The sequence below is a fragment of the Ursus maritimus genome, unplaced genomic scaffold (assembly GCF_017311325.1).
Source record: "Ursus maritimus isolate PB19 unplaced genomic scaffold, ASM1731132v1 scaffold_13, whole genome shotgun sequence".
Lineage (NCBI taxonomy): Eukaryota > Metazoa > Chordata > Mammalia > Carnivora > Ursidae > Ursus > Ursus maritimus.
Window position 1 is genome coordinate 50,530,435 of NW_024423675.1, and position 13,517 is coordinate 50,543,951.

At 35.8% G+C, this 13,517-nt stretch overlaps 1 pseudogene; it reads right to left on the reverse strand.

Moving 5' to 3' along the window:
* Positions 1-11,659: 11,659 nt before the first annotated feature.
* LOC121102314 lies at positions 11,660-11,747 on the reverse strand (annotated as a pseudogene).
* Positions 11,748-13,517: the final 1,770 nt, after the last annotated feature.

Sequence of the window (13,517 nt, forward strand, 5' to 3'; positions counted from 1 at the left end):
CCAGTTGTGATTATAGAAGTGTCATGGAGCTATACAAATGATATTAGAAGAAGCTAAACACCCAGAATCAAAAGAACCTTTCCAGAATATGGTTGATCTACTACATAAAAAGCACTGCACATTAGGTACAAAGGATTCAGGACTGAGTTAGGCATGCTCTTAGCTCTCAATGAATTTTCAATCAGTTGCTAAGGGAATTAAATGTGCTTCTAAATCTCTTTTAAAAGCAAAAAAAAAAAAATCAAAAGCAGAAGATCTCATGGCTTTATCAAGGTTTTATCAGTGATTTACTGAAAATATAAAACTGTGAGAAATGATAACTTTTCAATTCTTAGTTTAGTTCATTTTTTTTTACTATAAAGAATGATTTAAATTAACAACATGTAATTTCAAAGTAAAATCCTGCATTTAAGTTAAATAAATTCTACTAGTAAAAGCACTGCTTAATAGCTGCTCATATGAAAAATACCTTGGCGTTTTAGACTATAAAGTCATTGTAAGAAGGCAGAGTGATAAGGCTTTCAAAATAATATAAATGTAGACTTTACTAAAAAAACAAAGAATTTTAATCACTGGAAATGAAGCTCACATTTTAATTTGAAGCGGTCACATGTAAAATCTCATAATTATAAAGACTATATCAGGGTTGCCTGTTTTAGGTGGTATATCTTGTTTCAGACTAACCTTCACAAAATAAAAAGAATTAACAAACAATACAGAATGTATGAGAGTCCATGCACATACATATGTTCGAAGGCATTAGAAGGCTCTCTAGGTAGCCATAATTTGAGGTACCAGGATCCCATTCACAAAGAAAATGAATTGATATAGGTCTGGATTTCTGTAGAAATTTGCCTCTTGTGTTATTTCACCAAAAGTCTAAGAAGCTGAGAATCAGTGGCAGATAAGAAGTTGGGATCCTGAGTTAAGCTTTCGACAGTTTCACTAAGACTCCAAAGCAGAGCTGCTATAGCAGTCAAGGTTTGAGAGAAATGAAGATGTTGGAAAAGGGGAAAAACATATTGCAGTGATCCCAATAGTCTGCACTGCATTTCCCCTTGAGGTATCTGCCAATTCATAAACAGTACAGACCGAAGGGTTACAAAGCAAAGCAGGAAGATTTGACAAAGAGGTTGGGAAACTGAGCTGAGTTCTCAATAGTTTCACAAAGGTGGAAACACTATACCTGGAATCAAAACCTGTAAGCTGAAGAGGCCTCTGGACTTCCAGTTAGAACGCTACAAGATCAGCTCTCTAAGATTAAGATTTAAAAAGAAGTTAACCAGTGTACAGAAAAGAACTTATTTGCAAACTAGCTGTGTCCCAGTCTGGATTAAGATGGCATGTCCTATTCTGAAGGCCTGCAAGAAAACAAAAGTTAATTCTTTTCTATCAAGAAAAAAAAAAAAAAAGCATTAGAAAGAGCCTCAACAGTTCATACACAATTATTGGTCTATTAGGTAGACTAGAAGATGGTAACAAATGACTGAAAACCAAGAGAAAAAATATAATAAAAATAGGACCACAGGAATTTAGATATTGGTGTTAATAGACTTGGACTTTAACATAACTATGATTAATATGTCAAAAGAAAGAGATGAGAAGATATATAACCCTATTAGAGAACTGGAATCTATAAAAACATCAAATGTAAAATGTATAAGCAAAAAATAGAATAGTCAAGCTTAAGAACATAATAGATGGTTTAACTGTAGATTAGACACGTAGGAGATTAGAGAATTAGAAAACATGTCAACAAAACATATTAAGACTGAAGACAAAGAGAACAAAAAGCAAAAATATGTAAAGGAATGTAAAAACTATATGGGACACCAGTAAAGATTCAAGTAATTGATTCTAGAACAAAAATTGACATTATAGTTATTTCCCAGAAGTGGGACAAGTATAATAAATATATAAACATATAAATATATTTTTAAAAAGAGCAAGATAATAGGCTTGAATTTAAAAATATTAGTACTTACATTGAATGTAATTGCCAGACTGGATAAAAATAACAAAACCTAAGTGTATGTTGCTTATAAGAGACATACCTAAATACAAAGACACAGAAAGATAAAAGTCACAGAAAAGAAAAGATACAGACTGTGCAAACCTATGCAAAACACAGACACACACATGCAAGGTAATGTTGCACTGTTAGAGTAGATTGTAAGGCAAGTGTTATTATTAGTGGTAAGAAGAGGTGTTTCATTATAATATAATGGTCAATCTACCAGGAAGATGTAACAATTCTAAATTTGATGCAAGTAATAACAGAGCCTCAAAATATATAAAGCAAAAATGGATGCAACCAGCAAGAAAAATGCACAAATTCTCCATCATGGTAGGTATTTTTTATACATTTCTCTCAGTATTTTTCCTGATAGAACAAGCAAACAATATTATTAAATATTTAAAATATTTGAAAATGTGGTGAGTAGGGGGATGGACTAAATGGGTGATGGGCATTAAGGAGGTGTTAAATATAAGTGATGAATCACTGAATTCTACTCCTGAAACCAATATTGCACTGTATGTTAACTAACTTGAGTTTAAATAAAAATTTGAAAGAATGAATGAATAAATAAAATTTGAAAAATGCAATTAATGAACTTGACCTAATGGACATATATAAACACTGCATACGACAACTTCAAAATACATATTCTTCACAAGCATGTGGAAAGTTTACACAATTAACTTTTCATACAGCCAGTTACAACAAATTTTGAAAGATCGAAATCATTCAACATATGTTGTCTGGCCTCAGTGCAATTAAGTTCAAAGAAGGTACAAAAAAGGGAGAAAATCCAAAATGCTTAAATGCCTGCGTGCTGATGATCTCCAGGGCCATTCTTGGGTTCAGTGATTCACCGTGAGGAGTCACAGGATTCAGCGGAAAGTCATACTAACAGCTATGATGTCTTACATGAAAGGATACAGAGCAAAATCAGCCAAGGGAAAGGTACATGGGGTGAAAATGAGGGAAATCAGGTGCAAGTTTCCAGAATCCTCTCCCAGTGGAGTCACACAGGATGCCCTTATGGAAACATGTGGAAACATGTGTGCACTGCTTCCAACCGCAGAATCATAGAGACTTCAAGCCCAGAGTTTTTCCTGGGGGCTGGTAATGAAGGTATCCTCTGCCTGGTGTGTACCAAAATTCAGACTCCCAGAAGGAAAGCAGATGTTCAGCATAAACTATGTTGTTTGTATATTTTGAGCGTAGTGAACCACTCTTATCACTTGTGGGGGGATGACGAGAACTCTCCCCAAATCCAAGTTCCCAGATGTCAGACGATAGCCAACCTTGTAAGCAGGACTTTCAATAGACAGCAGTTAGGTTTGGTGTGTTAACTCATTTCTGTACATAACGGATCAAAGAAGACTTTACAATGGGAATTAGAACATATGTTTAATTAAATGATAATGAAAATATGATGCATCGACGCCCATGATGCTGCTAAAGCCAGGTTTAGAGAGAAATTTCTTTCTCTAAATGCATGTTTTGGAAAAAAAGAAAGGTTGAAAATCAATGCCCTCAGTATTCATGTAAATAAATCAGAAAAATAACAACAAAATAAACTCAAAATAATAACATTAAAAAACACAACCCCATGCAAGAGAGAAAATCAACATAGCCAAAAATTACTTCTTTAAAAGATATAATAAAAATGAAACACTCATGGGAAGACTAATCAAGAGAAAAAGAACAATGTTGTGAATTGCATACACCAGAGATGAAAAAGGAAACATTACAGATATTTTTATCCATTACAAGAATAAGAAAAATATAACCAATATATGCTAATCAATTTTAAAAATTTAAATGAAATTTAAAAATTCCTTGAAAAAGTGCAGCTTATTAATACTGATGCAAAGAATATAAAATCTTACTACCCAGATATATAATAAAAATAAATATGTAATTAAAAACCATTCAATAAATTAAAGTTCCAGGCTCAGCTGCCTTTAGCAAAGAATTCTACAAACTTTTCATTAAGAAATAACACTAAATACACATGAACTCATCTAAAGAATAAGAAAGGAAGAAATATTTCCCAGCTCTATTTATGAGGACAGCATAGTCTTGATACCGAAACTTACAAAGACATTGCAAGAAAGGAACATCATAAATGCAAAAATCCTAATCCAAATATTAGCAAATCAAATTTAGGAATATGTAAAAAAGGGAACATATAAAAAGTTGGATTTATTCCCAGAATTCAAGTTTGGCTTAACTTTCAGAGATCAGTTGACATAATTTAGCACAGTTATGAAATAAAGGAGGGAACCAGAAGATCAGCTCATTACATGTGAAAAAGTATTTGATAAAATTTCAACACCTTTTCATTATGCACTGTTGTATAACCAATGTAATCGCAGGAGGGTATTAAATTTGTCTAAATGGAGAGGTGTTATTTAAGAGGGAATATCATAGGTAGTGTTTTCTTGTGAAATTATCAATAGCCAAATAGTTTAAAGACATGTCCCTTCTCCCCTTCCCTCCCTTCCTCCTTCCCTCCCTCCCTTTCTCTCTCATTCTTTCTTTTTCTTTCTTTTTTCTTCCTTCCCTCCTTCCCCCTTTCCTTCCTTCCTTCCTTCCTTCCTTCCTTCCTTCCTTCCTTCCTTCTTTCCTTCCTCCCTCCCTCCCTCTCTCCTTCTCTCCCTCTTTCTTTCTTTCTTTCTTTCTTTCTTTCTTTCTTTCTTTCTTCTTTTTTTTTAAATTTGCTCATAGGAGCAGAAAATTGTTTGGCCAAGAGATGTAGGGCTTCTCTTGTCTTCTCGCCAGCCAAGCAACCTCATATTTGCCCTTACAGCACTGCTCTTTGTGGGAAGAAACTTCCTCCACAAAACTATACCTGTCTAGCACTTGTGTTATTGGAGATAGGAACGAAGCAACAGGTTCATGAGTACATTGGTAATTGTTAGTTTATCTGAGTAGCCAAGTCCTTAGGAACAAAAACAGGGCTTGAAAGAATGGTCCGCAGAACAAGAGCATATTACAGCAGAGTAAGAAGAGATTCAGAAAGGTCCAGATTCTAGACACTGAGCCTCTTTGGGGGATGTCGAACTCACCTGGGGCACCAGGATAGGGTGCCCAGGCACAAGGCAAGGAAGGTATTTGAATAGGAAAGGAAGAGGAGTGGGACAAACAGTGAAGCCAAACCTAAAAGGAAAAAAATTGAAATCCACACTAGGAAGAGACCTTAGAGCACATCTTCGAATGCAGTGAAACCAAAGACCTTGGGGATGACTGGCTTTCTAAAGGTCACAGGGCTAGTCAATGGCAGGAGGAAAAGAAAAGCCCAGGTATTTTGACTTCTAGAAGAATACTCATCCCATCACATGAAAACAAAAATATTACAGTTGTCTATATCCAGTTTTTTAATACTAACTTAACAGCTGACCATTTAGCCTGCAGAAACTGATAAGAATACAATTCCTACTTTAAATAAAAAACGAAGCCCTGGAAATAGTGTGTAAGCAGGTTTTCTAATTGAAATACATTTGACATATAACATCGTGTAAAGTTAAGGTGTACATGTTGACGTGATACATTTATATAATTGGCATTGTAGGGATAATTAGCACCTCTATCACGCTGCATCATTATCATTTCTTCTTAGGGGTTGGAATAATTAAGATCCAGTCTCTTAGCAAGTTTGGTGACTATAATATAACATCGTTATCTCCTTCACTCTACTGTGAAACTCCATTAGATCTGCAGGACTTATTTAAACGTGTTGCACGTTTGTACCCTTAAACAACATCTCTCCTATCCCCCTACCTTCCAGCCCCTGCTACCACCATTTTTCTCTCTGTTTTTATGAATTTGGCTTTTTTAAGACTCCGCATAGAAGTGAGACTATGCAGTATTTGTCTTTTCCTGTCTGGCTTACCTCACTTAGTATGTCTTCAAGATCCGTCCATGTTGTTGCAAATGACAGGACATCCTTCTTTCTTGTGGCTGAATGATATTCCACTGAATATATGCACCATATCTGTATCCATTCATCCATCGACAGGTACTTAAGTTGTTTCCATATCTTGGCTATTGTGAATAATGATGCAATAAATAGGGGAGTGCAGATATTTTTTGGATATCCTGTTTTCACGTCTCTTGTGTGTATACCCACAAGTGGAATTGGGCTTCCTTTTGTTACCAAATGCAAAAGCCAGCAGTCTGTAAAGACGGATGAAAGAAATGACAATTGAGTAAACATTCTACAACTTGTCTTTATCTTCATTCTTAGACTCTATGTTCCTTGAGGAAAAATGTTTTGACCAATTTATCTTTATTTCTACTTCATTGTGTTACAAGGGTTGTGTGCTTATAGTAGTCCTGTAATAAATGTCTATTTAATGAATAAAGGAAAATGCCTGCTTTTAAAAACCCAATAAGCCCTCTTATTTTCACTGTCAGATTTCTGTTCCTAGACCCATCTAATAATGCAAGAGTTAAAAATCCAGGCCAGACATCAGTTTGACATTGTGGTGCTGATCTCTCCTATAATTCCCATAGCAGAGACTCTTACGTCACCAAGTAGCCCTTCTCCTCTGCATTTCTGGGTCCCCTTTCTAGTTGCTGAGGCTTCAGGACTGGGTTCTGGCCGATGGAAAATGTGTCAAGTAATTCCAGCGCTTAAAGGTATTTCCCACTTTCCCCACCCCTGTCTGCTGTGCCCTGGTAACCTTGCGGTCACATGTTCGAGGTTGTGTGAGCTCATGATGAAGTGAGCCACCATGCCTGCGCCATCTTTTCACTGAGAAAACAATCTTTATTATGCAAAGTTGAGTTCGCCTCTTATACCAGCTACTTATAATTACTCTGTATGTGTTCCTCTTCCCATCACACACTATAATACAATGTGCTTGAAAGCTGCAACCCTTTTGTGCTGATTGTTCTTAAAACTATGTTTAGTGAATGATGTGTCCGAACCATACTTTCTTGGAGTTTTCTTATAGAAGGACGCAGGATCAGACTTATTTATATAGTAAGAGGCTGCTTAATTATTTTCAACAGCTTTACCTGATGCCATTGGAAACACCTCTCCTTAAAAGTGCATGTGGGATAAGCTCATCCTCGAGATTTTTTTACTGATTTAAATTAGTAAATAATAAAAGTTAATTCTTGGTCTTAAGTTCTGAAGTGGCGTAGAAATACCTTCATGTCATATCAAATTTTGAATAGTTACAACAGACTTCGATTGAACGCTTATCATATATACTAAGAGCTGTATTAGGTAGTGTCAAGGAGTTGAAGGGAATTTAAGGCCCTGACCTTGCTCGCAAGGAATCTTCCAGCTTGCCAGACCAATGAGATGTGCCTGTATGAACGAGTGGATCTATAATCCTTACTCACATTTAACTAGGGAATGCACCTTCTACAAAGTATCAAATTGCCTTTGCTGTGTTTTGACTCGACCATTATGTGTTTAACGCTGTGGTTTGCCATCCAATTATAATCTCAGCGGCAGGCTAGGAATATAACTCTGAAGTGAAGGAAATCAGGAATAAAATTGTAAGAACTAAAGATGGTTGTGTCTTGTCAGGTACATACGATACTGAAATAATATCATCGGTCTAAGCAATTAAAGGAAAATTTTGGATTTCCCTTATGCAAAGATACCTCCCCCTACTCAGATAATTCAAAACTTAGAGAATTTTTAGGGAACAAGAGTCTTGTTAGATTTAGAGTAAGTGAGAAAGAAGCCATGAGGAACTTTACCTCCAGACTTTATAAAAGATTACTAATTTCTCAGAAACGAGGTAGTTAAATATTTTGGTTAATCAGAGAACATTACAGAGCATACACTGCAAGTAATAGATTGAAGAGAAAGATCGAAATTGGGAGCCCAAATTATTGGAGGTGGGAAATTTTCATCAGACAGTTGAAGTCTGTAAAAAAATAAACAAAAATTATATAACTAAAAAATATAATAACATAAAAATATTAAAAGAAACAGAAGGGACCCATTAAGTTCAAAGGATCAATAACAAGTTTTATCTGACTTTTGAACGGGTATTATGGAATTAAGAGGCAACAGAATATCTTTAAATGATGAAAAAAACACTTTTAACCTAGAATTCTATAAAATGCAAAAAATCTTATTTATTTATTTATCCATTCAATCATTCATTTATTCATTTTTATTGAGGTATAGTTGACATGCAATATTATATTTCAGATGTACAACGTAATGATTAGACAATTACATCTATCACAAACGTTCACCACCTTAAGCGTAGTTATGTCACCACAATCTATTACATCAGTGTACTGTTATTACAATATTATTGACTATATTCTCGTGCTGTACTTTTCATCCTCGTGACCTGTTTATTTTACAACTTGACGTTTGTACCTCTTTGTCCCTATTTCGCCCATCTCTCCACTCCCCTCCTCTCTGGCAGCCACTAGTTGGTTCTCTATATTTCTGAGTCTGTTTCTTTGTTGTTGTTGTTTATTTGTTTTGTTTTTTAGATTGTACATATAAGTAAAATAATGTGGTATTTATCTTTCTTTGTCTAACTTATTTCGCTTAGCATAATACCGTCTAGGTCCATCCATGTTGTTGAGAATGGCAAGATTTTATTCTTTTTTATGGCTGAGCAATATTCCGTTGCATATGTATACCGCACCTTCTTTATCCGTTCATCTTATCGATGGACACTCGGGTTGCTTTAATGATTTGGCTATTGTAAATAATGCGGCTATCAACACAGGGGTGCATATATCTTTTTGAATGAGTGTTTTAGTTTCCCCACGTAAATATCCAGAAGTGGAATTATACGGTAGTTCTATTTTTAATTTTTTGAAGAACCCCCATACTGTGTTCCACAATGGCTGCACCAATATGCCTTCCCCCTAACAGTGCACGAGGGTTCCCCTCTCTCCACATCCTTGCCAATACCTGTTAGCTCTTGCTTTTTTAATACCAGTCATTCTGATGGTCTGAGGTGGCATCTCATTGTGATTTTGACTTGCATTTCCCTGGTGATGAGTGACGCTGAGCATCTTTCATGTGTCTCTTGGCCATCTGTATGTCTTATTTGGAAAAATGTCTATTCAGAGCCTCTGCCCAGAAAAATTTCCTTTAAAAATTACAGTAAGAGAAACATTTCAGCAGACAAAAGATCTGCACTACAAGAAATACTAAAGGACTTTTTCCAGGCTGAAGGGAAAGGGATCCTGGATAGACACAAAAGACTACGGGAAGAATGAAGAGCGGCAGAATGGGCAAAAAATTGGGTAATTAGAAATGGTAAATTTAAAACAACAATGACAACAACATCTCGTGGAATTTACAATCTATATAGAAGCAAAATGCGTAACAGCAATAGTACAAAGTCGGGAGTTGGGTAAGAGGAATTAAACTGTTGTGAGACTCTCAGCATGTCTGCAAGGGTGGTAAAGTGTTCCTACCAGGTAGATTGTGGGGAGGTAAGGATGCATGTTTTGATCCCTAGAGTAGTCACTAATAAAAATACACAAGAATGTAAACCTAAAAGATAAAATAAAATATAAAATGGAATAATAAAGTCTACCAAAAGAAGGTAGAAAGAGAGGAACAAAGGAGCATTAAACAGGTGAGACAAAGAGAAAATAAATAGTAACATAGTCAGTTGGTCGAAACACAAAATATCAGTAATTAAATTGCATGTAAGTGAACTAAGAGGTGGGAGCAATGCAAGTGCTTGGAAGGGGACACTCAGAGGTCTCCTTGAAGCAACTCTTTACAACAAGTAGGGATGTAATAGTCTGGCTCTGCCAGTTTGTACCAGCTGCATATCAGCCCTTCCTAGGTTGGGACCATGCAGATGAAAAATGTAAAGGCCATTGTTGTCTGTTACCTTTCAGAGTCTCTGTGTACCTTCTCAAATCATCCCATTCTTTCCTCCCTCCTTGGTAACGATCATTCTATCTTTGTATTTACCATTTCCTTGCTTTGCTTTATAGAGTTACCAAATATGCACCAATGCTTTCCTAATATAATGTTCAGTCGTTGCTGTCTTTAAACTTCATATAAATGGAATCATACTGTCTCTATTAACCTCCAACTTTGCTTTTTTGTTCAATATTATGTTCTTGATATTTATCTGTTTTTGCAGGCAGCTGAAATGTAGTTATTTCCCCTGATATATAGTAATTTCTCATATGATGATTCCGATTTTTTTCCATTCTACTGTAGATAGACATTCATATACATCAAAGTTTTTCTTTAAGGTATGTATCCAGGAGTGGAATAGTTGAGTTATATTCACTGCACAAAATCGACTTTACCAGATAATGCTAAATTGTTTTCTGAAGTGATTGTATACTACCAGCAGTGCATAAGTTTACTAGCTGTTCCATATCCTTGACAACACAGTTTTTGCGAATGTGCTAGAACGAAAATGAATTCCAGTGAAAGTGTGTGCATTTCCTTGCTTACTCGTGCGACTGAGCATGTTTTCATGTGTGTATTTCTATACCACAGAGACCTCCTCAATGAAATGCCTCTTTCAAGGCTTTTGTCAATATTTCCATGTCATTTTCTTACTGATTTGTAGGAGTCCTTTTCTTAAAGTTACTTTTAGATGACATATTTTTAATGTTGTTTAAATTCTGTATTTTTAAAGAAATTATATATCCTACCTGTTTTTGTTCATATATTGAAATTCCAATTTATAAAAATTTCTATGACAATTCCAAACTTGCTCAATTCTTATTTCTTTTTATCACTTATTTTATTTTTAAAATGTTTATTCAATTTATTTAAACTAAAAAAAAAAGCCAACAAGAGTTCATTCATTTCTCCTGCCCCCCATCCCCACCTCTGACAACCACCAGTCTGCTCTCTGAATCTGTGAGCTTGTGTTTGTTTGTTTAGACTCCGCGTATAAGAGAGATACAACATTCTCTTTCTCTGTCTGACTTATTTCACTTAGCATAATGCCCTCAAGGTCTGTCCATGTTGTCACAATAGCAAGATTTCATTCTTTTTTATGGTTGAGTAATATTCCACTATGCAATTCTTTCTTCATTCATCCAGGGATGGAAATTTAGGTTATTTCTGTATCTGTTGTACATAATGCTGCAATGAACATGGGGGTGCATGTATCTTCTTGAGTTAGTGTTTATGTTTACTTGAGATAAATACTCAGAAGTGGAACTGCTGGAACATATAGTAATTCTATGTTTAATCTTTTGGGGAATCTCCATACTGTTTTCCACAGTGGCTGCACCAGTTTGCATTTCCACCAACAAATGCACAAGGCTTCCCTTTTCTCCACATCCATTATTTCTAATATTTTATGCATATAGTCTTTAATTTTTTGTGTTAGCATATCATCTCTGAATAATAAAACTTTTATTCTTCTTCATTAACCTTACAACTTTTGTTTTCACATCTTACTGTGCTTGCAAGTACCTTCAGCAGAATGAATAGTAGTGAGAAAAAACACAATTGCTTGTTCCAGATCTTAAAGACAATGCTTTTCCCCACTTCAAAAAAGTATGATGTTGGGGCACCTGGGTGGCACAGCGGTTGAGTGGCTGCCTTTGGCTCAGGGCATGATCCTGGCGTTATGGGATCGAGCCCACATCAGGCTCCTCCGCTATGAGCCTGCTTCTTCCTCTCCCACTCCCCCTGCTTGTGTTCCCTCTCTCACTGGCTGTCTCTCTCTGTCGAATAAATAAATAAAATCTTTAAAAAAATATACTGCACTTGATCTTAGCCAAAAGGCCGAGAAGCGATAAAATCTTTAAAAAAATATAAAAAAAATTTTAAAAAAGTATGATGTTTACTATAGGATTTTCCTAGCCCTTTAATGTGTTAAGAAAATTTCCTTTCGTTCTTAGTTTGCTGAGAGTTTTTATTGAAAATCAATATTTTATTGAAAAAAAGTATATCTCTTTAGAGTGTTATACCTTTTCTCATTTGGTCTTTTGCTAATTATGTTAATTGATTTTAATATTATGCCACCCTTGACATTCTAGGGTAAAACCAACATTTTAAAAACAATTGGCTTGATTGATTCTGCCATGAATTTGTGTTTCTGTCTCTAAAATGTGAGATGCATGGTCAGAATTTTAAAGGAAGGGAATACCCAGCAGCCCTATTCATTATAGTTTCAGATTATGAACAATCCAAACACCCATCAAGAGCAGATGGATAAAGAAATAGTGATCTTTTCATAGTATAGAATTCTATGTAGCCATGAGAACGAAAAACTACAACTAGATGGGTAAGTGTCATAAACACTTAAGTTAAAGAAGTAAAAGAAGACAGATGCAAAAAGTATGCATACTATGTAATCCTGTTTATGCAAAGTGTAAAATTAGAGAAAACCATCTACGCCCAGAACTGGAGACTGTATACGCCTCAGGTCGGGGATGGAATAGTGACTGGAAGGGAGAGTGAATGCGGTTTCCAGGTTGTTGAGAATATCATGATGTTTGGTCTGATCAGTGGTTGCACAGTTTTGTCCAATTCACAGAAATTCATTGAGGTATACAGTTTTCTCACGTACATTATACCTCAACAACTTTTTTTAAATGACAGAAGCAGCACAGACTAGGAAGCAAAAGACATCAATTTTCATCCAAATTTTGCCCCTTTAGAGTGGTATCGTCTTGTTCAATTACCTCGACCTTTCTAGGTTTTGCTTTATTCATCTGTAAAATAGGGAAATAATAATATCTGCCATATGTGGTGGCAATGAATAATTAAAGCCCATTGACTCCCTGAGATTTCCCCCTTGAGAGTTAAATTATAAGTCAGCGTGTAATGGATCAGGAAGAAGTAGACAAGGCCATCTTGAGAAGCTAGAGCGACTCCTTTCTATTGAAAGAATCAACAGAAATTTGGCTGGAGGCATACATGTACTGAGAGGAGAATGTGGCCAGGAGAACAGAAGTTTGGTCAGCTATTAAAGCGCAGAACTGAAGAGTCACAGGACTAAAATGTGGCCCCGACAGAGAGTGGATCATCTTGGAAATGCACAAATCAGATGCCACATACCCCGTGACCAAAGAACTGAAGGTGCCATACCTTGGCAGTTGTATTTCTAACTGAGAAACGATTAAACTGACAATATAGTTTTAGACTTCAGAATCTTGTGACATTTGCTCAAAAGATTAAGCATCTTTGAACGGAATACATGCATTCATTCATTATTTATCAAACACGTATTGACATCCTCCTTACAGGGAGATATAGATAAATAGACAGGACCAGCCCTGACTTCAAGAAGTCAATAGTCTGATAAGGGAGACAGACATGGGTATGAACGTTAGAGAGTAAGGGCTTGAACAGAGGTAAATACAGAATCCTGTGCGACCATTTAGAAAGAATGCCTAATCCATGTTTTTGAATTCAGGGGAAGAATCCTTGAGGGGAGATGCTAAGATCCTGACAAAGTCCCTGTAACTGAATTTCAGAACTTTCAAGACTAAGGGATAAACCTTGGACCGTGGCAAATTTACTGTAGTAAAAGTCACTTTGTGAGATTTCTTGGCTGCCAAC